We start from the raw sequence: 21,120 nt of genomic DNA, 5'->3' as shown, positions 1-21,120 counted from the left end.
TCAAATGAATAAACATGCATATTTGAGAGAAGAGGCAAATTTGTGGGACTTTCAAGTTATTTTATTTTTAGAAAATATTGAACAATCAACTGACAAAATGAGGTACTTAATAATCAGCAACTATTATTAATTGTAATATAAAATATACAAGCCATTAATAACCAATTTAAAAAGTCAGTGACACTATAAAAATACCAGAAGAAAGTGCAGGGAAAACACTTGAAGAAATCAACCTGGGAGAATATTTTATGAGGAGGACCCCCCCCCCCCCCAGGCAATTGAAGCAACACCAAAAATACATTAATGGAATCTGGTCAAACTAAAAAGTTTTTGCACAGCCAAGAACACAGTATGTAAAGCAAGCAAGCAGCCCTCAGAATGGGAGAAGATATTTGCAAGTTATGTCACTGACAAAGGTTTAATAACCAGAATCCACAGAGAACTCAAATGTATTAGCAAAAAAAGAATAAGTGATCCCATCTCAGACTGGGCAAGGGACTTGAAGAGAAACTTCTCTGAAGAAGACAGGTGCACGGCCTACAGACACATGAAAAAATGCTCATCATCCTTAATCATCAGAGAAATGCAAATCAAAACCACTTTGAGATATCATCTAACTCCAGTAAGATTAGTCCACATCACAAAATCCCAAGACCAGCATTGTTGGCGTGGATGTGGAGAAAAGGGAACACTTCTGCACTGATGGTAGGAATGCAAACTAATACATTCTTTTTGGAAAGATGTTTAGAGATCACTTAGGGATCTAAAAATAGACCTGCCATTCGATCCTGCAATTCCTCTACTAGCTATACATCCAGAAGACCAAAAATCACTTTATAACAAAGATATTTGCACCAGAATGTTTATTGCAGCCCAATTCATAATTTCTAAGTCATGGAAGAAACTCAAGTGCCCATCGACCCGTGAATGGATCTATAAGTTGTGGTATATGTACACCATGGAATATTATACAGCCTTGAAAAAAGATGGAGACTTTACCTCTTTTATGTTTACATGGATGGAGCTGGAACATATTCTTCTTAGCATATATATCAAGAATGGAAGAAAAAGTATCCAATATACTCAGCCCTACTATGAAACCAATTTATAAGCACCCACACTTCCATATGAAAGCTATAACCCAACTACAGCCCAAAATGAAGGGGAAAGAGGAGCGGAGAGGATGGATGGAGGGAGGGTGATTGGTGGGACCACACCTATGGTGCATTTTACAAGGGTACATGTTAAGTCTTCTAAGAGTAGAATATAAATGTCTTAGCACAAAAAGAAAATGTGGTGAAGGCTATGTTAACCAGTTTGATGAAAGTATTTCAAATTGTATATAAAACCAGCACATTGTACCCCATAAGGGCATTAATGTACAGAGCTATGATTCAATAAAAAAAAGTCAGGGACAAAAAATTAACCAAAAATTTACCATAATATTGTAAAATGCCCAACAATAAATATCTAAATAAATGTGCAATAGCTCAACTTACAATGATAATAATTTTTATGAGGACTATCAAAAAAAATGATGGAAGTGCCAGGTGCTATGGCTCACGCCTGTAATCCTAACACTCTGGAAGGCCAAGGAGGGTGTATTGTCCAAGCTCACAGATTCAAGACCAGCCTGAGCAAGAGGGAGACCCCATCGTCAAAAGTAGCTGGGCACTGTGGCAGTAATTTCACATCAAAATCCCTAAGTAGTCCCACGTAGTTGGGAGGCTGAGGCAAGAAAATCACTAAAGTCCAAGAGTTTGAGGTTGTTGTGATGCCACAGCACTCTACCCAGGTCAACAAAGTGAGACTCCATCTCAAAAAAAAAAAAAAAAAGATCTGGAAAAATGGAGAGACGTTTTAGTGTATTACAAACTTGATATATTGATTTCAAAGTGTATGTGGAAGAATATATGAAAATACATGCAATCTTAACATTAAATAAAAGCAGTGAAGGAAGACTATGCTGGACATTATCCAAACATACTTTATAACATTCCACTATAAATTTTGAAAGCAGAGAAGTATTGTACATAGTGCTTGAGCAATAAGGTAGGTGAAACAAAAACACCACCACATACGACAAACTAGAGATTTTGATATATATGGTGATTGCAAAGATGATAAAATTGACATCAGAAAGCAGCAGAGAATAATTAATGACTTTAAACAAAGTTAAAACTTTGACTGAAACAAAATTTTGAGTTTCAGACTGAGTTTCCTCTGCAGGTCTCAACAAATGCCACGTGATCAAACTGAAACTTTAAGAAAGCAAGTATGTCCCAGAACAGACCAGTTTTCCTTGAAAACAGGAGGTTCTGGTGATAGTGACCTTCAGCGTGTCACCTCCAGCACCATGGCGCCCTCCAGGAAGTTCTTTGTCGGGGGGAACTGGAAGATGAGCTGGAGGAAGAAGTGTCTAGGTGAACTCGGTAGCGCTCTGAACACAGCCAAGGTGCCATCTGACCCAGGTGGTTTGTGCACCCCCCCGCGGCCTACATCGACTTCACCAGGCAGAAGCTGGATCCCAAGATTGCTGTGTCTGCACAGAACTGCTACAAAGTGACAAATGGGGCTTTTACTGGGGAGATCCGCCCCAGCATGATCAAAGACTGTGGAGCCACATGGGTAATCCTGGGGCACTCAGAGAGAAGACACGTCTTTGGGGAGTCAGATGAGCTGATTGGGCAGAAAGTGGCCCATGCTCTGGCACAGGGACTTGGAGTAATCACCTGCATTGGGGAAAAGCTAGATGAGAGGGAAGCTGGCATCACTGAGAAGGTTGTTTTCGAGCAAACCAAGGTCATTGCAGATAATGTGAAGGTCTGGAACAAGGTCGTCCTGGCCTATAAGCCTGTGTGGGCCAGTGGTACCGGCAAGACTGCAAACCCCCCAGCAGGCCCAGGAAGTACATGAGAAACTCCGGGGATGGCTTAAGTCCAATGTTTCTGATGCAGTGGCTCAGAGCACCCGAATCATTTATGGAGGTTCTGTAACTGGGGCAAACTGCAAGGAGCTGGCAAGCCAGCCTGATGTGGATGGCTTCCTTGTGGGTGGCGCTTCCCTCAAGCCAGAATTCGTGGACATCATCAATGCCAAACAATAGGCCCATCCATCTCCCCTACCTTTCCTGCTAAGCCAGGGACTAGGTAGCCAAAAAGCCCAGTCACAGCTTCTCCCCTATGTACGCTTCTCCTGGTGTCATCTGCCCTGTCTCATGGCCTACTCCAAACGGTACCTTCTAACTTACCATTTATACCTTCCCCCGTAATGGTTGGGACCAGGCCAATCTCTTCTCCACTGACTATAATGGTTGGAACTAAACATGTCACCAAGGTAGCTTTCTTGGCTGAGAGGTGGAAAGGGTAGAGCTTGCTCCTGGGTCCTCCCAGGCCCCCAAGAAGACAGGAGAAAGAAACCATCCTCCTCCCCTCAGAGGCCAGGGTACTGCCCTCTCCCATGGTGCCAGATGCCTGAGTGTGTCATGTATGTGATCCATCCCACATGCGAGGGAATAAAAACACTTGGCATTAAAAAAAAAAAAAAAGAAAGAAAGAAAGAAAAGAAAGCAGGAGATTCTAGTTGACCTGAGTCAGCATTTATAAAAAAGTCTTCCCTGCTTTAGCCTTTACAAAAAAGGCACCTGCAGCATTCCCATGTTAAGCAACCAGTTATTTCTCTACTGTTCCGTTTTCTGGTTTCTACTTTACAACATACTGTTCTGATATTGCCTGCGGGGAGCTTTCCTTCTACTTTGTGGAATGGACACAGCCCCTAATTATAAGCTATGAATAAAATCCTTTTGTATTAATAACAAAATTTGTTGTAATTTTGTCTTTTTTTTTTCTTTATAGAAAATACCACCCTCGATAGAGTGCCATGATGTCACAGGACTCACAGCAACCTCCAGCTCTTGGGCTTTGGCGATTCTCCTGCCTCAGCCTCCCGAGCAGCTGGGACTACAGGCGCCCGGCTATTTTTCGGTTGCAGTTCAGCTGGGGCTGGGTTTGAACCCGCCACCCTCGGTATATGGGGCCAGTGCCCTACTCACTGAGCCACAGGCGCCACCCTGTAATTTTGTCTTTTGACAGTTCTGAGGACCATGAAGGGAAGTGAAGGAGACTTTTAGTGACCTAGAGGCCTCTTGGGGGAACATGGGACATGTGCTGGTTGATCCCATTTTGAGGTTCTCTGTCTTCTTCACGGAGCCCTGAGACTCATAAGAAAGTTCCTCTGAGATCTGAAGCTCTGAAGCGCTGCTCTTTTTCACATCAAAATCCCTATCCCTTTGGATTTTAGGGTACCACAGGTTAATTTGTGCAGGGAGAGGCCACTTGACCAGCTGACAAGTGACTAACAAGAGCTACAGTTTTAAAGGTAACTGACAGCAGTTGTAACAAACAGGTGTTTGTAGTCTATCTTCTTCATTTGTTTTTCTTGCACAGTTTAGTAAGAGAGCAGTCTGATTGTGTCAAACAGAAACTTGAAAATTCTTAGCTAAGTTTGTCAAAGTGATCTCATAGCCAAAGCCACAACTTGACTGGTGGGCCTAGGTTTGCATTAGTAGCTGGACATGTGCCACCATAAAAATGAGACCCTTGTGAAAGGATAAACCAGTCATAGATTGGGCTAGAGGATGTTGGATCGTTGGATGCCCACCTGCTACAAGAAATATCTGTGAGAGGAGACACACCAAAAAAGCCTCACTCCACCCAGTGCCACAGCAGGGCCTTGCTAGGTTTGTATCTCGGCTCTGGGAGACTGGAAGGCTGTGCAGTGTACACATGGGTGAGAGAAAGAATTCTCAGGCAGAGTTTAGGATAGAAGCACAAAGTTTCCTTTGCTCCTCCACAGAGATAGAGAGCACAGAGCACTCTATCAGGAGGGGGGTGGGGGGAGAGAGAGAGAGAGAGAAAAGACGCTGGCCCTGAGGCCAGATGACTTTAACCTCTTATTAGGGTGGCTGAGGAGGGGTATGGGGTTAACTCCAATTCACACAAGAAGACAGCTGAAATAGTTTTAAGTTTTTTCTTTTATCTCTTTTACTTATCAAATTGATAACCAAAGTTGATTTTCTCTCGTTCTTCTTGGCCATGCATTGATAACAGGAGCCATCTGGCACACGTCTCTCCTTAAGAAGAGGGGGCATCTCATGCCCTTGTCTGTTCAGGTGCTGGTCAAGGCTGTTTAAATAAACCCAGAAAACTTTTTTGTCTATAGGTAGTGAATCTAAAATGACAGTTGATTTGAGTGTCTCCTTCCCCCATTCTGCTGAAGATCCCTTTCTTTTTGGAATGAGAATTGACCAGCTCAGGGGAATGTTAAAGAGGCTTTACATTTTTCCTAGCTTCTTTTAATTGCTAGGTAAACATCTAGAGGCAGAGTTCACACTGCTCTGAAAGCTGCCAGTTAGCAATTTATTTTCTTTGTGCTCTTTTTCGTAGACTGTCCTTTTAGAGACCCAAGACCCAACACAAAAACGGGATCTAATTTCTAAAGATCTGAGTGGTCCATTTTTTGATATGCCTGCCTTTCTTATACACATGAATTATAGTTCCAGACACTGCAAATATTTACAAAAGTAGCAAAATCTTACTAAAGACAATTTAGAATTACAGTGTCCATTTGTGAAATGTTCCAGATGAACAAGATCATTCTTCCCTCACTTGAGTCTGAAGCCTCCTGAATCCAGAAAGGAGAACAGGATTCTTATTTTTTTAATTGCCATTCAGAAGTCTCGAAGAGACACAGGATTATAAATAGCTTTCTTAAACTATTCATGTTGAAAAGCAAATGAAAACTTAATATGCACATTACCTCCCTTATTAAGTATGGGACGGATGTGACTCCAACTGCTTACCCCTGCCCTACTCGGCCTGACTACTGTTTACTAGTTCAATCTGGATTGCCTTTCTTCTCTGAAAAAACATTTGAACAGTTTCCTTATGAGATAAAATCCACCTGAAAATTCAGTACGTAATCCCTGAGTGACTGATATTCCCTGGACAAAAAGAAAGTTTAGGGTTATAGTTAAAGAATCACTTACACCTAGTGCTAACCTAAAGGAAGAAACTGTGTGGCTCCCGCCTGTAATCCCAGCACTCTGGGAGGCTCAGGAGGGTGGATTGCCTGAGCTCAGGAGTTCAGAATCAGCCTGAGGCAGAGTGAGAATCTCATCTCTGACAATAGCCTGGCAGGTGCCTGTACTCCCAGCTACTTGAGAGGCTGAGGCAAGAGAATCGCTTAAGCACAAAAGTTTGAGGTTGCTGTGAGCTGTGATGCCACCATACTCTACCCAGGGTAACAAAGTGAGACTCTGTCTACAAAAAAAAAAAAAGAAAGAAAAAGAGAGAGAGAAAGGAGGGAAGGATGGAAGGAAGGAAGGGAGGGAGGGAGGGAGGGAGGAAGGAAGATAGAAAGGAAGGAAGGGAGGAAGATAGAAAGGAAGAAAGGAGAGACAAAATTAATACAGAGACTTTATTTGGGTTAAGATGGAGGACTGCAGCCTGGGTAGTGCTCCAGAGAACAAAGGAGAGGCTCAAATTTTTTAGAAAAAGGGAAAAATCAGATGAGGCAATTAAAAATGTTGTTTTTCAGGAATTCTCGTTGCCTTATTGAAATAACATTGATCAGTAATTGGCTACATGCAATGCATTGATAAAGTACAGGATATGAGATATGGAGTGCAGCAGACGGCATTGTCAGATTAATTTATAGCTGCTTGCTTCTACCCTAAGTCTAGAGTCCACACAACAGGCGTCTAGGAGGTAATTACTTAGCTCAATGAGGGAGTGAGATATGATACTATAGCATTTTAATGCCCTCTCTGACCCTGGTAATTTAAAGGGGACTCACATTTTTTGAATTAAAAAAAAAAATCTTTTCTTTTTTATTAGGAAAGACTTTCAGAAGTTTTCTGAAGAATTCAGGGTGTTAATTCAAACCTGTGATTCTGGGATACCGACCAAGTAATACGCATGTTGGTCTACCTGGGGAAGCCTCCAAAATGAGTAAGAGAAGCAGAATGGTCTTCTTCTGAGAATGGTATCAATGACCTGAGGAGTCCTACGTGGTGCACTTTGGGCCAGGTAAATCCCCCTCAAAATTGCAAATGACTTTTTGAAAGCCATTTATAAAACATCTCCCACCAACGCTGACCTGCAGGCAAAAAAAAAAAAAAAAAAAAGGCTATTAACTGATTTTAAAATTTTCTTGGAAGCCACTTTCCTAAGGCATTCTGGCTTCCACAAAAATTGAGGTACAAGAGAGATGGACCTAGCCACCCTCTTTATAAATGGAATCTCTCTGGAGATAGCAGGCTCATCAAAAAACAAAAGATAGGCGGAGAGGCTGCAGGATTGGCTGAAGTACTAATTAAAACAGAACATTTCTAAAGGACCTTAGAACAAGACAAGACATAAAAAGCTTCCAAATTAATGGCCTCAACTATGTAATAGTTGCCATTGTGCAAAACCTCAGGACATTAAAAGAAAAACTGCTATTGGGCGGCACCTGTGGCTCAGTCGGTAGGGCGCTGGCCCCATATACCGAGGGTGGCGGGTTCAAACCCGGCCCTGGCCGAACTGCAACAAAAAAATAGCCGGGCGTTGTGGCGGGCGCCTGTAGTCCCAGCTGCTCGGGAGGCTGAGGCAAGAGAATTGCTTAAGCCCAGGAGTTGGAGGTTGCTGTGAGCTGTGTGATGCCACGGCACTCTACCCAGGGCCATAAAGTGAAACTCTGTCTCCACAAAAAAAAAAAAAAAAGAAAAACTGCTATTAAAAATTTCCATGGGATACCCTAAAAATAGACTGCCCATCTTCTGGTGATGAGCTTCCTGTTAATCTCCAGGACTGATGGGGCTCTCAAGAAAACTCAGGTAAGCATTTAAGTAATCAGAGGGAAATATACAGGCGTCCTCAAACTGCGGCCTGCGGGCCACATGAAGCGGTGTGATTGTATTTGTTCCCGTTTTTTTTTACTTCATAATAAGATATGTGCAGTGTGCATAGGAATTTGTTCATAGTTGTTTTTTTATTTTTTAAACTATAGTCCGGCCCTCCAATGGTCTGAGGGACAGTGAATTGGCCCCCTGTTTAAAAAGTTTGAGGATGTCTGATTTAGAACATGCCTAAAATTTACTCCACAGCCTCTATAAAATAGATCTTTAATAATGGGCAACGTAACATAAAGTATTTTTTCTCAGAGCCTGTGAGATGTAAATTTTCCAAACTATTTTAACTGAAAGTCATCCCTTTGAAGGTTTAAGTTATAGGGATGCCTGACTAACAATTACTTAGGGTAATGAAGGAGGTAATCAAAATGTTGATCGTCCGAAAGCAGAAAAGAAACTCCTGTTTGTATGTGTATGTGTTTCCTGCATGTGTAATGTATATGCAATATGTTCCTCAGGTAGTGTCAAAATATATCTAAAGAGCTCTATTGGCTTGAAAAAAAAAATGATTCCTTATATAAAATATAATCTCAGAAAAATAGAAACAAGTCCAAATGCCTTTTATTTTATATGATCTGGGATAATCTTTAGTAAATGAAGCTAGTTGTAAAATTGTTGGTAAAATAAAAACAGAAATGTCTTCAGAATTGTCAGTATTCATTATAATGTAAGCATACATATGTATTTTTTTAATCTAGAGTTATTTGTCAAACAAACTTCTCTCTTAGATGTTTAAAGTTATAAACTATAAATCCAACCACAGAGCAGCGTGTACAATGAAAATGAATTGATGAAAGGTTGGATGCATGTCACTTGTACAGGAAAAAAACAGAAGGAAAAACCACATTTGACTTTTAACTTTTTAGTTCTTTGCTTCTGTGATGTTTTGATATGTGCCTGACATATCAATAGCAAAAAACTTATGATAATGGCTAGCCTTATTTTTCATGAGCAGTTCAGACAGTAATTATTAAAGAATGAGTAAATTGGGTGAATGAAAACGGATAAATGAATTTTTCATAGTTTCAAAATATTTTTCAGTACTCAAATTATTAAAGTTATGTTATATTAAGTAATACTTATGAAATGTCTAAGTTATTTCTAAATAAGCTAAACTTCAAAGACATTAAATGCTGAACATACGATTAATATATGTATATTTCAGCATTTGGATCTTATATTGTATAGAGAAGTTAATACATTTGTGTCAGTTACTAAACATAAAAATTATTCTATGATTAAGCACTTTGCTATTAATGTATTTTTATTTATTTATTTTTAAAATTATTTTTTTCTGTGAAATCTTATTTATTTATTTATTTCGAGACAGAGCCTCAAGCTGTCCCCCTGGGTACAGTGCTGTGGCATCACAGCTTACAGCAACCTCTAACTCCTGGACTCAAGTGAGTCTCCTGCCTCCACCTCCTAAGTAGCTGGGACCAAAGGCACCTGCCACAACACCCGGCTATTTTTTGGTTGCAGCCATCATAGTTGTTTGGCGGGCCCTGGCTGGATTCGAATCTGCCAGCTCAGGTGTATGTGGCTGGTGCCTTAGCTGCTTGAGCCACAGGCGCGGAGCCCAAAATCTTATTTATATGTGGATTTTTTTTTTTTTTTTTTTGGAGACAGAGTCTCACTTTGTCGCCCTTGGTAAGTGCTGTGGCGTCTTAGCTCACAGCAACCTGAAACTCTTAGATTCAAGCAATCCTCTTGCCTCAGCCTCCCAAGTAGCTGGGACCACAGGTGCCTGCCACAACACCTGGCTATTTTTTTTTGCAGTTTTTGGCCGGAGCTGGGTTTGAACCCTCCACCTCTGGCATATGGGGCCGGCACCCTACTCCTTTGAGCCACAGGCGCCACCCAGTGCCTGGCTATTTTTTAGAAATGGGGTCTCACTCTTTCTCAGGCTGGTCTCGAAACTGTGAGCTCCGTTAATCCACCTGCCTTGGCCTCAAACTCTAAATAAAGTCTTTTTCACCTTGAATTAACTTTGGAATTTTCAGGTTTGGGCCCTGAAAAGACTCCCTATTTAGGCTTTTTTTATATGTTAAGTTACATGAGAAGTATTATCAAATAATAAGTGATGACAAACTGTTTGTAATATTTATGGGTATGTCATTCATATGAGTGTTCCAAATGTTGTATGAAATGTTTAAAAATCTAATATGTTGTAAGTTATAATTTTGGTTATTATGTTAAAACGTTGTATGCCACAGGAAAAAACGCTCCAAATTATCTTGTGAGTTGCATCATTATCATAATGAATTCTCACTAGTTTTTTTTTTTTTTTTTGTAGAGACGGAGTCTCACTTTATGGCCCTCAGTAGAGTGCTGTGGCCTCACACAGCTCACAGCAACCTCCAGCTCCTGGGCTTAAGCGATTCTCTTGCCTCAGCCTCCCGAGCAGCTGGGACTACAGGCGCCCGCCACAACGCCCGGCTATTTTTTTGTTGCAGTTCGGCCGGGGCCGGGTTTGAACCCGCCACCCTCGGCATATGGGGCCGGCGCCTTACCGACTGAGCCACAGGCGCCGCCCTCTCACTAGTTTTTTAACCATGGCCATTATAAGTTTTTGTCATATACCAAAAATTGTTTTGATTCCTCTTTAAAGCATTTTCACTAAGCTGCAAGAAGATTCATGGATACAACTGTGACAAGTACTCTTAAATACAAGTTTCTGATAACTTTTGAGATCATACCATTGAACTGGGGAAGAATTTCTAGAATTCTAATGAAGAAAGAAACTCTATGAAACTGGTCATGAAACTGCTATTTCAAAATCAAGGAGAATAAAATGAGTTCCATGGGACTTAGTGAACTTATGAGGTTAATTTTTATGATTTTTCATTTGAAAAATCACTTATCCTTTAATGTTTTATTTTCCAGACTTAAGGAGACTTGTTTTTTCTTTTAAGCTATGTATCGCTCATAGCAATTTGGTGATGTATTCATTTGGGAATAAAAATTGAAATATTTGCTTTTCTCCTTACCTGATCCCTCCAAAATTCAGAAATTATTGGTCAATATTTTTATAGCAATATAGTTCTTTGGGTAAGTTCAAATGGAATCTTCTTTTTCTTTCAAATGAAATACAATTGGAAATATTACTTTGGACTCCTAAGCCTTGAGTCCAAAGTCTAATGTGGGCTGGATGTGGTGGCTCATGCCTGTAATTGTAGCACTCTAGGAGGCCAAGGTGGATGGATAGCTTGAGCTCAGGAGTGCGAGACAGCCTGAGCAAGAGCAAGACCCTGTCTCTAAAAATAACTGGGCATTGTGGTGGGTACCTGTCATCCCAGCTACTCAGGAGTCTGAGACAAGAGAATCACTTGAGCCCATGAGTTGGCGGTTGCTGTGAGCTGTGAAGCTACCCAGGGCACTCTAGCCCAGGCAACAGAGTGAGGCTCTGTCTCAAAAAAAAAAAAAAGTCTACTCCTTGATCCCTTATCAAAAGTTCCATCAAAGCAAACTTATAGAGAGTCTATGTGGTTGATTACTATTTTTTGCTGCACTTATGTAAATGATCAGCCCAAGTTTGATAGGTTCAACTTATTTTGCAAACCAATTGGTCTTACTTTGATTATCTTTTAGTGGAAATGGGGGTGACTCTAGAGAAACAAATTGTGTGTCAGAAGAAAATCTCCAGTATACCTGTAAATAGATAGTAGCCCTATTTATTATTTTCAAGTTTTTATTATCTACCTGTATACTGAAGCTAGACATTAGACTTCTTTTAAGTTCCTCCACTTTTTTCCCCCAAGAACAAGCATTTCTCTGTCTTGTAGCCCTAGGAACTGAAGATGTGCAACTCAATAAACAAACAAAAAAACAGAATGAGAAGTTGATGAATTCATGCTGCAGATGGCTTTTCCCAAGATGTCAGAACAAGAATCCCCATTATAATGACACTCTTATTCTTCTTAAATTTTTCCTTGTATGCTTACACTTTTTACTTGAAAGTATAATACTGTAATTAGAATTTCACATTCAGTGTCTTCTGTTGGTGGGATGGGATGTTAGATCTGTTATCTGAAGCCCAAATCTATTTTTCTTTTTTTGAGACAAAGTCTCACTTTGTCACCCTGGGTAGAGTGCTGTGGCATCACAGCTCACGGCAACCTCCAACTCTTGGGCTCCAGCGATTCTCTTGCCTCAACCTCCCAAGTAGCTGGGAATACAGGTGCCCGCCACAATACCCAGCTATTTTTACAGATGGGGTCTCGCTCTTGCCCAGATTGGTCTTGAACCTGTGAGCTCAGGGCAATCCACCCCCTAGGCCTCCCAGAGATTTAGGATTATAGATGTGAGCCAACATGCCTGGCCTGAAGCTCAAATCTTTACATGACCTAAGGGATCCTTTAGTCCACCCAGTGATTAACTTTAGCTACATCTCTGATGCAACTGTTGTCAAAGTGTATTAGTCATCCTTTTTATGGAGTTAAGACTTCTAGACCGTCTTGTTCTCAAATTTTGTTTCAATTGGACCCAGTCAAGCTGCTAACTACCAGCTGAACAGGGAGGAGTCTGTCAGTTGCTACCACTTCTTGTTGAATGTAGATAAGCAGAATGAAAAAACTAATTTGTTAAAATAGGCTGACTCTTCACCTGGCTTATTCTTTGTCTATTCAATTTTAGTTGGTTTGGTTCATGGGGACCCTGGCATAATCCAAATTCTTAGTGTTTTACTCCTAATAATGATAATATCAATTTCCTGGGTATAATATACTCTCTCAAAAGTTTAAAATGTCTGTATGTAGCCATTTGTCAAACAGAAAATGGCATCTCTTAGACTGGAACAACAAAAACTCAAAGAAACCAGTGACAAAGACATCCTAACTTAAAACCGTGTGGTGAGCCCAGAAAGCTCGACTGATGATAACCCAGTGGTGCTAGTGCCCTACTAAGTTTTGTCCATACTTTCACCCAGGCAAGAGCCTGACCAACAGGAGAGTGATATTTAAAAATTATGGGAGACCTCGGTTTTGGACTGAACTCCTGCTCTAGGCCCCAACAGACCATATCAAACTAAGAATCATTCATGTTCAACAGCACATAATCAAACTGAAGTTTTAAGGAAGCAGATGGATACCAAAACAGATTAGTCATTCCTGAGAACGGAGGCTACCAGTCTTCTTCAGGTGGCATGATAAGAAAGTTCCCTGTATTTTAACTATTATAAAAAAACAAAACAAAACTGAAGTAATCTTGCATTAACGTATCAATTAGTTTTCTATTGTTCTGTTTCCCTGTTTGTTGCTTTGTTTCTTTTTTTAATTGAGACAGTCTTACTTTGTCGCCCTGGGTAGAGTGCTGTGGTGTCATAGCTCACAGTAACCTCCAACACTTGGGCTCAAGCAAGCCTCTTGCCTCAGTTTTTCTATTTTTAGAAGAGATGGGATCTCGCTTTTGCTCAGGCTGGTCTCCAACTTGTAAGCTCAAGCACTCCACCCACCTCGGCCTCCCAGAGTGCCAGAATTACAGGCATGAGCCACCGCGCCCAGCCCTTTTCCCTGTTAACATTTTAAAAAATCCATTGTTCTGCTACTGGCCAGTGGTAGCTCTCTTCCATTTTCTAGAATGGAGATTGCTCTAATTGATGAATTATATCCAATTAGATCTAAACTAAAGATGAATAAAATAAATGGAATGAATAAAATCCAGTTAGATCAAAGGTGTTATAATTCTGTCTTTTGATACATTGCATTATAATTAGACAGTATTTGGGAAAAAAGAAAAAAAAATCAATGTCTTGTATATGTCACATTGAAAATAAATATCGAATGAAGTAAAAAAGAAAATGCAAGGAACAAAAGCACAAAAAGATTAGAAAAATCATGAGATAGGCTAAGTGCGGTGACTCACAGCTATAATCTAGCTCCCTGGGAGCCCCAGGAGGAAGATCGCTTTAGGTCAAGAGTTTCAGACCTCCCTGAGCAAGAGGGAGACCCTGTCTTTACTAAATATAGAAAAACTAGGCACAGTGGTGCACACCTGTAGTCCCAGGTACACCTGTAGCCCTATTCAGGTAGCTGATGCAGGAGGATCTCTTGAGCCCAGGAGTTTGAGGTCACTGTGAGCTAGACTGATACCATGGGCAACAGGTGAAACTCTGTCTCAAAAACAAACAAAGAAACAACAACAAAAAACAAAAGTGAAGAGATTACATTTATGCTCATTGTATTGATAGAGGTTTCCTAATGAAAGACTCAGGAAAATAATATCAAATATATATGCCAATTTTCTCCAATAACATAAGTAAGATAAATCTTATATGTAACCTTATCTGGATTATTTAATACTAAATATATTTTGTGATTCTCATCTGATTCTAAATATCAGAGAATAAATTCTTATATCACAATTTAATATAGCTGTACCTATTAGGAGTTATGTATGTATTGATTCAAGTTAATTCTTTTGTATGTGTGTTCTCCTTTTATTTCTCATGAAGAGTGATTTTAACTAATTTTAAATTTAGGATTCGAGTTAATTTTTAAGGGCTTCTTTTCACAGAAAGACACTATTTGGAAAATTTCTACACTGTTAGCGTGACTTGATTCCAATTAGCGCATTTCAGTAACTGCTTTCAACAAAGTATAAGTAAAAAAATAAAACAGAGGAAGAAATGGATTCATGTTTATTGTCTATAATTGTCAGATTTAATAAGTTCAATAAATTAACAAAGAAAAATCAGAAGGCACAGGGAGTATCTAAAAAAAATTATCAACAAAGAACAAATAGATTCCACATATAAGTTATCTAAATGTTCATGTTTCTAACAGGTGGAAATGAACATGCCTTTCACAATTATCAATATAATATTTTCAACTAGAAGAAAATTGTAGCTAGTATAATTCAGATTATGGCTATGGAATATGGTGAGTTAGTGTCTTGTGTTTATCTTTCCAAGGTTACAATTTCTCTTCTAGCTATATATATAGAAGCTTTGCTATGACCTGTTGACCAATCATCAGTTCAGTGAATGTAGCAGTAAATACATAAATGTGTGTGCGTGTATATATATATATATATTATTATTTTTTTTTGAGACAGAGTCTCACTTTATTGCCTTCAGTGGAGCACTGTGGTGTCACAGCAACCTCCAACTCCTGGGCTTAGGTGATTCTCCTGCCTCAGCCTCCTAAGTAGCTGGGACTACAGGCGCCCACCACAACACCTGGCTATTTTTTGTTGTTGCAGTTTGGCCAGGGCGGGGCTCAAACCCGCCATCCTGTGTATATGGGGCCGGCGCCCTGCCCCCTGAGCCACAGGCGCCACCCTATATAGCTGTATTTTTTCTCATGATAATAACTACTCATTTGGTATGAAAACTTTATTCCAAAACATGGTCTCAATGACCAAAAAGGGGGTGAAAGAGATAAGAACAGGTTAGAAAAATCAAAGTACATGTACTTAACACTGGTAGATCATAATTATGCCAACAACTAACAGACCTGGAGCCCGTACTGTGTGTTAGAAAACACACTAAGTAGTACATGTTAACTCTAATACCTTTATAATATTGTTATCTACACTTAAGAAAACAGATGAGAAAAATGAGATAGAGTAGCAGTGCTGATACACAGTTTCATTTTTGTAGATATTACAATTTGGTCATCACTCTGAGTCAACCCATGTTCATGGGTTACATTTCGTTATGTAAATAACTAGTGAAAGAATTTGAAGCTTTGCTATGACCTGTTGACCAATCATCAGTTCAGTGAATAGCAGTAAATATATAAATGTGTGTGCGTGTGTACTTATGTACATATGAGATCGTCAATTTAGGAAGATTGTTCTGTTTGAGAAAGAGGCTGGAGAAGCACCAAAGGTGCTGTGCTCTGTAACAGACATTAACACTTACATTAACTGATTTGTCCTCATCTGTTCCTTTCCTTTTCTGGGTGTCTTGCCCCTTATACTTAAGGAAAAGTAAAACAGCATAGCTGGAATGGTGATCTACATTTATTTCACACAGGGATTACTCTTCTAGTGTGGCATCATAAAATACAACCTCTTATGAGACTTTATCGCAGAACAAGCCTTTCAACGGACACATACAGAAACTCAATGTAATCGAGAATTTTAATTTGCTAGAGTCATAGTTATATTCCTTAATAAAACAAGGAGAAAGTTGAGCTGCTAAGTCTTATAAACAGCTGCATTTGATGTTATCAGAGTCCAGAAACAATATGATGCTTCAGAATACTGGCTATATTTCTACCAGCTATTATCATGTTCCTTAATGATGTGCAAAACATCCACTTTCTGTAAAATTCAGATTCAGTTCAACTTAAAACATAGTTAAATGAATATGTCCTCCTCTATACAGAAGCTCCTTGACTATGATGGAGATAAGTCCTGAGAAACCCACTGTAAGTTAATATCGTAAGTTGAAATGTATTTAATATCCTGATAAGCTCACTATAAAGTCCAAAAACTGTAAGTCAAATTATTGTAAGTGCAGATGGTCATTGATTTATGATGGGGTTATATCCTGATAAATCTATCGTAAAAACTGAAAAATGATAAGTGGAACCACCGTAGTGGGGACTCTCTGTGTATATACATGGTAGACACATACATACAAAGTGCCAATTGCACTTTGATAATCCTTATATATACACACACACACACATACACATACAAATTATGTATATTCTATATATACTACTTTATATAGCCCTTAATTCAAGGTCTGGCATGCAAGAAATGCCCAAATGCTTTACAAAAATATTGCATATTACAAAAATCTGCAAACCTCTCTTTTATGGCATTTTTAATCTCTTAATGTTTTTAAGGGCTCTTCCGATTGTTCACTGAGATGGATCCAAGATCTTACTATGTTTTGAGACTCTTAAGAATGAAACATTAGGGTGGCGCCTGTGGCTCACTGAGCAGAGCGCCGGCCCCATATACGGAGGGTGGCGGGTTCAAACCCAGTCCCTGCTGAACTGCAACCAAAAAATAGCTGGGCGTTGTGGCGGGCGCCTGTAGTCCCAGCTGCTCGGGAGGCTGAGGCAGGAGAATAGCGGAAGCCCAAGAGCTAGAGGTTGCTGTGAGTCCTGTGACGTCATGGCACTCTACCAAAGGCGGTAAAGTGAGACTGTCTCTACAAAAAAAAAAGAAAAAGAAAAAGAATGAAACATTAGTTGGGCATGGTGGCTCATGCCTGTAATCCTAGCACTCTGGGAGGCTGAGGCAATTGGATTGCTTGAGTTTAGGAATTTGAGACCAGCCTGAGTCAGAGTGAGATCCCATCTCTAAAATAGATGGGCATTGTGGTGGGCACCTGTAGTCCCAGCTACTCAGGAGGCTGAGACAAGAGAATTGCTTTGAGATTACTATGAGCTATGACAATAACACCAGGGCACTCTACCAATGGTGCCAAAGTGAGACTCTGTCTCAAAATAAATAATTAATTAAAACATTTCAAAAAACAAGAATAAAACAGTTTAAAAATATAAAGTGATGTATTATTTCTGTTCAAATGTGTTATCAACATTCCAGGTTTATCCTCAGGTAAATGAGGTTGAAACACTGAGGTACATCTGTAAATTCAGTGAGTTTGATATGTACTTGATACCTATCATTGAATAACATCCATTTGTAATTCACTTTTAAACTTAATATAGTTGAATTTTTTTTTTTTAGTTTGAGCATTATAGAAAGAACTTCTTCATGTGTAGATTTTAATTAAAGGAAGAAACTCCTTAGAAATACTACTTAGGCAATCTGAGCTTTATTGGGAAATAAATCTGAAATATGTAAAAACTAATCCAGTAGGTTGCTTTATTTCTTTTCTCTGTGTGTAATTTACATGCAAAATAAGGATTATCAAAATGCAGTTGGCAACAATGTCAAATTTTTAATATATCTTTACATTTCAATTAATCATTTGCAGCATTCATAGTATTTCTAAACATATGAGCATAAATAATATTTAGTATGTCATAAAATGGTAGGAAAATTAAAAACAAATATTCCAGGCAGCACCCATAGCTCAGTAGGTAGGGAGCCGGCCACATACATCCAGGCTGGCGAGTTTGAACCCAGTCTGGGCCAGCTAAACAACAATGACAACTGCAAAAAGAAAAAAAAAAATGGCTGGGCATTGTGGCGGGCACCAGTAGTCCCAGATGCTTGGGAGGCTGAGGCAAGAGAATTGCTTAAGCCCAAGAGTTGGAGGTTGCTGTGAGCTGTGATGCCTGCCATGGCACTCTACCAGGGGCGACATAGTGAGACTCTGTCTCAAAAAAAAACTAAAAAAGAAAAAAAATTCCAAAATGCAATCAGTGTAACCTGGTTTCTTGTACCCTCAATGAATCTACAACAACAACAACGACGAATATTCCAGCTCCATCCGTTTGATATCCAGTAAGCACACTCCATCTTGTCTTCTCACTTAATATTGCTAAAAAATCATAAATAGGACATAAAGCAGGACTCTTTTCAAGGACTCTAAAAGTAAATAGTAGAAGATCCCAAAGAGATTTTGTTTATGTGAATCACATCTTGTGATATTTATTTACTGTATTAAAAATGAAAGCTGAAAAATTATTAAAACAAAAAAATACAAGCTCACATTTCATTAGCAGTCCAGTGGTGATGTCATCACTTCATTCACAAGCCTCTGAATTTTTCCACTGTTCACTCATAAAATAAAGAGTGAAAGAGGTGAATAACATATTACTAATGCAGGAAATAGTTTTACCACATCTTAAGAACCACTGTCATATATGCAACAAATAATGGATAAATATCCAGGCACTTTTGTAGGCCAAAGTGGGCAGATCACCTGAGCTCAGGAGTTGGAGAATGGTCTGAGCTAGAGTGAGAGTGACACCATCTCTAAAAAAAAAAATATATAGCCAGTGTTGTGGCAGGTGCCTGTAGTCCCACCTGCTAGAGAGGCTGAGACAAGAGAATCACTTGAGCCCAAGAGTTAGAGGTTGCTGTGAGCCAGGGCACTCTACCAGGGGTGACAAAGTGGGACTCTGTCTCAAAAAAAAAAAAAAAAAAATATATATATATATCATTTTAAAGCACACATGAAATATTAATGTGCCACAAATAAATCTTTTGACAAATAATTAAAAAACTAATTTCGTACTGAAAATACTGGGGAAAAAGTACAGTGACACAAGCTGAGAGAAAAAAAGTTTTGGAAATTAAATAGGCATGTCTGAGTAATGCAAACACGTGGTTTTTATGTCATTCCTCTTGCCTCAGTTCTCAGCATCACATTCTTAGAGCTCCATTTGCATAGGGTCATGGCAGATTTTAAAAGAGCTCCCAGATTCGTAGGGTGCCACTAACCTTTTAAGCATAGGCCTCCACTGCTGTCAAGGAAGTACTCACAGTTTATTTTAAGTATTTATGTTTACTGGACTCTTTGCATCAAAGCCTCCTAATTTTTGGACCAAATTTAATAATAGCAAGGCCAAATCTTGTTACAGCCCAATTGGGTCCCTTGCCAACCACCCAGTGAAGGCCAAGACTGTAGTCTCTGCAGGGAGGGAGTTTTATTTTGCGAGGTGCCAAGGAAATGGGAATCATTTCTCAAATCCATCTCCTTGAGAATTGGGAAGAAAGAGTTTTTAGACAGGTTATTGGGCAAAAAGCTAGGCAATTAGGTCTGTTTTTTGTTCCTGAGCCTCTCCCCAGGTGTGGTTGGTTCAGTCCCTCCAGAATGCAGAGTCTGGAAAATACTTCAAAGAGCAGTCTTAGGCTTCAAAATAGCAAGGTTACCTACAGGAGAACAAGTCTTTGGGCCTTATACTAGAAATGCTCTCTCTGTTAGAGGCAGCGGGGGAAGTCACTAATCTGACACCTGTCAGAGGGATCGTGCCAATAAGCAGTAACCAGTCACAACGGCTGGCAAAATTCTAGCTGTATAATACTTAAAAAAAATCAGACTTTGATTATTGTTTATACCTTATGGCTCTCCATTATTTTAATATAGACCATTTGGTCTGGGTGGTGACGGTGATGAGCATCAGTGCTCAGAGGGCCCTGAGTAGTACCCACTCATCCAGCCTTCCAGAGGGAAAGTCTCTCTATTAAATCTCCTGTTATCTCTTGGAGGCTCAAGGCAGGTGGATCACCTGAGCTCAGGAGGTTGAGACCAGCCTGAGCAAAGCAAGACCCCCTCTCTACTAAAAATAGAAAAAATAGCCAGGTATTGTGGCAGGCCCCTGTAGTCTCAACCACTCAGGAGGCTGAGAAAAGATGACTTGAGACCAAGTGTTTGAGGTTGCTTTGAGCTATGATACCACAACATTTGTCAACCCCAGGGCAACATGTACTTGACATGTATTTGACCAGACATTAAGTGGGAGCATTCTTTTCTTGACACTCAGCGTTAACACAGGACAGGACACTGAGGTCAGCAGCAGGACACGACCACAACAGCCTCTGCTTCTTTCACTTCCGTGCCATTTACGAGACCATAACCACTACCTCAGAAAGTTACCCTGACATTAATTTCAGAAACTCCACACTTCTGTTTTACACATCCTTCCTTGTCTGCCCAGTTTGTTTTAGCCAAAAGATGAACCAGTTGTTCTTCTTGTATCCGTTGTCTTTACGTTGATGTGTCACAAGCATCTCAAACTCAAGGAATGTAACTGTACTTTACACCAAATTTTATTCCATGTCCTCTCTTTATATGTGCTCACTAACATTTATACAATTGCTCCAGAACAATTTTCTTTAAAAAATCTTCTTCCTTCCCCAAAATGTATATGACCACTAAGCGACATGTATTCATTGGTTTGTTTTAATTTCTGGACTGTCTCTCCTCCTTTTTAGTTTTTTCTTACCTATTTTATTATTATTATTATTTTTCAGGCTTACATTATTTTGTGTCTGGAAATCACATAAAAATAATCTTTTACTTTCCATCCTAAATGTTCATTCCTGACACTGTCACTAATTTAGTCTTTTTATTTTTATGTTATTTTGGAGACATAGTCTCACTTGGTCACCCTTGGTAGAGCGCCATGGTGTCATAGCTCACAGCAACCTCAATGGACTCAAACGATTCTCTTACTTCAGCTTCCCAAATAGCTGGGACTACAGGTGCCCACCACAGTGCCTGACTATTTTTAGAGATGGGATTTTGCTCTTGCCCAGGCTGGTCTCATACTCGGGAGCTCAGGCAATCC

At 39.7% G+C, this 21,120-nt stretch overlaps 1 pseudogene across 1 annotated transcript; it reads left to right on the top strand.

Annotated features, from left to right (window-relative positions):
• Positions 1-2,329: 2,329 nt before the first annotated feature.
• On the top strand, positions 2,330-3,423 carry LOC128592448 (triosephosphate isomerase-like; annotated as a pseudogene). Its single transcript, XR_008381871.1, has one exon. The product of XR_008381871.1 is annotated as a triosephosphate isomerase-like (transcript).
• The last annotated feature ends 17,697 nt before the right edge of the window (positions 3,424-21,120 follow it).

The sequence above is a fragment of the Nycticebus coucang genome, chromosome 8, assembly GCF_027406575.1.
Source record: "Nycticebus coucang isolate mNycCou1 chromosome 8, mNycCou1.pri, whole genome shotgun sequence".
Classification (NCBI taxonomy): Eukaryota; Metazoa; Chordata; class Mammalia; order Primates; family Lorisidae; genus Nycticebus; species Nycticebus coucang.
This window is presented reverse-complemented; position numbering and strand designations above follow the sequence as displayed.